This window comes from Monopterus albus, unplaced genomic scaffold (assembly GCF_001952655.1).
Source record: "Monopterus albus unplaced genomic scaffold, M_albus_1.0 scaffold56.1, whole genome shotgun sequence".
NCBI lineage: Eukaryota > Metazoa > Chordata > Actinopteri > Synbranchiformes > Synbranchidae > Monopterus > Monopterus albus.
Genome location: NW_018127936.1, coordinates 822,372 through 827,078, shown reverse-complemented (window position 1 = coordinate 827,078; position 4,707 = coordinate 822,372).

Below are 4,707 nucleotides of genomic sequence, written 5' to 3'. Positions count from 1 at the left end.
TACGAGTGTGAGAGCGAGGGAGGGAGGAAATTATTTTTTCTTGTGTGGGGGTGTGCACGTGAGTGAGAGGAAATTACTTTGTGTGTGTTTGGCCTTGTTTACATATACTTGTGGGGACAAAACACTGGGTGCGCGCTGCTTCACAGGGAGCAGAACTCACTTGTGAAGCACAGAAGCTGGGCTCCACCAAATATTCATCAAAAACTTTGAAAATGATGGGGTGTACACAGTTAGAGCAAGTGTCAGCTTTGGTTAAGGTTAGTGTAAGGGTTAAGGTGAGGCAAATAGCAGTTCTGTTTAAGGCTTGGATAAGTCTCCTGGAAATGAATGTAAGTCTCTGTACAGACACTGTAAGTGTGTGTTTGTGTGTGTGTGTGTGAAGGGTAGCGCTCAACCAGGCAGGTGTTTGTGGTTGATACCTGCAACTCCAGCAGTGTTGATCACCTCAGCACGGCACCTCACCTTGGGAAGGAGTCGGCTCTAAGCTCATTAGCACGCACACACACATCCACACACAGGTGCAAAGTGCACTGGGCTACGTGGGGAGGCTGGGGCAAAAAATGGGAAGAGGTAAAAAGCAACCAAAGCTCAGGGGAGAAAGAGGAAAGGAAAGGAGAATATATTTCTGGAGAGGACAGGAGGAGAGAAAATCTGTTTACGACATAAGAGGTAACGAGGGACTTGCAGAAAACAAAGAGAGATGAGGGAAGCAGGGAGTATGTGGCCTGGAGGGACAAAAAGACAAAAGAAAGGAAAAGGAAAAACCATCGTGGTACAAGAAGGTAGAACAGAAGGAAGAGGGAAACAAATGAGACTGAGTGGGTGACTAGAGAAAGGAGGAAAAAAGGAAAAGAGGAGATTTTAAAGGCCTGCGTTTACTCAAGCTGGTAGCAGCTGCACTGTCATTATCCATTGCTTCTGTCTGCATGAATTCACTTGAACCTAACGTTCCTTCTTCTGTTCTACTGTATTTGTCATGGCCACAAACTCTGACAAAAAAACAACAACAATTAAACAGCATTTGATTGACTTTCATTCTGATTGATGATAAACTACATGACACAGCTTCAGGTTCAACGCAGCAACATAAATTGAAATAAACTGGTTAATTAAATTTGTGATCTTGGAAGCCACGATAAGCAGAAATGAGTGTTGAGGTGTTTTATGACATTGGGGTCCATATCTCAACATTTTATAGATAATACATGAACTCATCAACCTAGACATTCATTATCCAGTAGATTTATGATAAGAATAGATCAAATGACTGTGTGATCTAAAAGGGTTGCTCTTAGTGATGAACGCACTGAGAAATATCACCTGGCCCAGCAGTTTCTCTTAGCTCTGAGTTTTACAGACTGCTTGGTTGTTTTGATCTTCCACTTCAAAACTTTACCCTTTTGGTTCATTTACACAGTTTTATTAGCAGCACTTTCTGCTACAGCAGCAAAAATGCTCTGATAAATCCACTGTCCACTGCAGACCCAGCACCAAACAGCACACACGGTCAGCAACTAACTGCTACATAGGAGCATTTATGAACTAAAGACCAAGATACTTTCTGCAGGAGTTGGCAGAGACCAAAAACAGAGATAAAAGGAATGATCTTTTTAACGTTTTTTTAGACAAGATTGGGTCTCTGAAAGGCCACCTCTCTTTTTCAGGAACCAATCATTAACACAAGCGCCTTTTACACAGAGAGCACAGAAAACTTCAGTGTGGCTTTTTTTATTTTAGCCCTGTAGCACTGATCTTAAAAAGCAGGGAAAATGCCTCTCCTGTGTTCATTTTACACAGCACTAGAATCGTGATGCTTATCATGATGTTCGACAGTTTGTGTACTTGGCAGCCAATGAATTTTCTGTTTGAAAACAAAACAAATGGAAATCAGGAAATACAGTTGTTTACTATGTACAACCAATTTCAGGTCTGTGTGTCTGTTCGAGGGCACGGCTAAAGACACAAGGTCCACAGAACAGAACATACAGAAGCGTCTTTGGCTACAGTCACACCCAGTCACACACCCAGAGGGTTGTGCAGAGGTGTGGCTGTATTTATTTGTGGTTTACAATGTAACTACACAAAATAACTTTTAAACGATCTGTTCTTGCTAATGCCACTCCCTCTCCTCATTCACTCTCTAGCTGTCTCCACCACTATGTCTCTCTCTCTCTCTCTCTTTCTCTCACACAGACCTCAGACCCCCCCCCCCCTCTTTTTCCACTTTTTTCGTTTTAGTGTTTATATGGGGTGTGGTGAACGCGTCTCTACAAAAATGCTACCTCTCATTGTGGCATTCTGGACGATCAACACAGACTCTGAATCTTTAGTATTGAATAACTAGAGGCAATATGAACACACATTCTACCTCTACATTAAAACCTATAGCCTTGAATGCTTAAACAGAGCATGTTCATCTCATGTCCTGAACTGGTCCTCATACATGTAGAGATACAAGCATGCTCACATCCACACTGCACACATAAGCTGAGCAGTGGAAAGAGAGCACCTTTTTTGTGTGGTGTTGAGATAAATAGGATTAGGGATTTGGGAGATTTAGAGGAATAATCCATTTGTGTATCGGAGAGAGGCAGCAGCACTGATGATCAAAAGAGAACTCTGTGATTCAGAGCTCAGAAATCTCTGGATAGACTGAAAACTTGGAGAAACGTTTTCCTCATTTTTCTCCAAGGATCATCTTTCATTCTGTCACTGTGAGTGCTGTAATTGCCATATAATCACCTCATACTGTACAACACTGTGTGTATGTGTGTGTTTATGCAAGCGCCTGTGTACGAGAGCTGGGGATAGACAGAGAATTATATATTCATGGTAATTAATCAGATTTACAGTTTACATCAGGGGGTGGGAGCTAGTCTGTTTGTTGTGCATGTTAGTATTAAGCAGGGGATTGGACTTGGTTATTTCACACAGTTGATTTGAACAGCTGCTCCATCCTACTTCTATCTGTAGTAACCTCCATATCAATACCACATAGGATTAAAAAAAAAAATCTACTAAACTCTACACATCATCTTTCTGAACACTGAAACATCCCTGGTTGGGCGAGTGGGCCACCCAGCTTCTTCATTCTTCACCTCTACCCATTTAATGCTGTTCAAGGCAACAAGAGGCTGGAGCTGAAGCTACAAGCAGCAGATAGAAAGCAGAACACCACTGCAGACAAGTCACTGGTTTTCACAGGGCAAACACAGACACCGTGCCACTTCATCAACTCTAAGTACCCTGATTCCAGAAAAGTGTGCATGAGTGCAAAAACAGGTTTTCTATTACAGTCTATAAAACCTGTGAAGACTAGCTGAAACCTACACAGACTAGACAAACAACACAGAGAATGTTCCCACCAACTTGTACAGGCTTTTTTAGTCTCTGGTTGTCAGTAAGGAACTTCTACCTCACGGGCCCAGGCACAGGGGTCCATGGATTTTAGAGGCCTCTGTGCCAGACAGACTGTTTGATGTGGCTGGAAAGTTCTTTGTCTTTGAATATGATGAGCATAAATGCAGCATCCTCAAGAAGAAACCACATGAGCATTATTTTCTTCTGAGTTCAGTTGATTTGTGGAAAGCAAACAAGTCCATATGATGAGAAAACAACCAGATTTGAACTTTTGGTGGAAATAAGTCTTTCTGATTTGACCAACTAATGAGATTTTGTTTCATGTCAGATGAAAGATGGGAAAAACATGGATTACAATTATTGCTTTATTTGAAAAGCTGAAAAATAAATGCCTAATATAATATGCAGGCTACACTGTAAGGCATTTCAAACTGGTTCAACTTAGATATGCAAGTCGACCTGCCGCCTTGAAAACTCGAATAAACTCAACTTAGGTTGAACAGTTAATTTCAGTGCTCTTTTGTGAGTTTTGAAATGTTTAAACTAACTCAGATAAATTAAGTAAACTTGAGAAAACAAGTTGAAAAAACTAAAGATATTAACTTAATGTAGTATCCATGATTTCACCCATTTAGTGTGGTTTCCTGCTTTTTGCCTCCACAACCTCCTGTCTTCCTTTCTTCACATCCAAAAGACCAAGGACAGAGTATAGCAGTGTCATTCACAACTTCTTATCAGATGAATTCTCAATTCTGGATTAGCAGCAGAAGCTGTTTAACGAGGGGTGCTTTGCTTATAGTTTATACTTCTGCAGTCCAGCTCTTTATCTTTCCCTTTATGAATAGCAAATACAAATAGCGCCACCTGCTGGGAGGGGAGATCTTTGTCATGCAGGGTCAGCACGTATGTGCTAGTCAGCTGTAGTAGTTACCAAGCCTTGCATATTTATATTGACGAGAAAAGCTTAGTTGATTCCACTAAATTCAGTCTCCTCTTAAACCATTACATTTCTCAACAAAATTACCATATTCAGGGTAATACTGTAGTAGTACCAATACAAATTAATACATTACAAATATGTTATTACATCATGTGAAACACTTGAACAGATTGCTACATAATAAGGACAGTAATTACAAAAGACGTCAGCAAAAGACTATAATGAGTACACATTATTTGAAAACTTAATCCACACAAAGCCAATTAAGGGCAACCATTATCCATTCCTGATCACATTTTTCAGTAATATATACTTTATGCAAAGGAACCATGAGGACAGTTAAGGCACAAGTTAATTTTTGCCATCTAAGTTTTCTTTACAAGTCTAAACTACCTTAGTTTACTAGG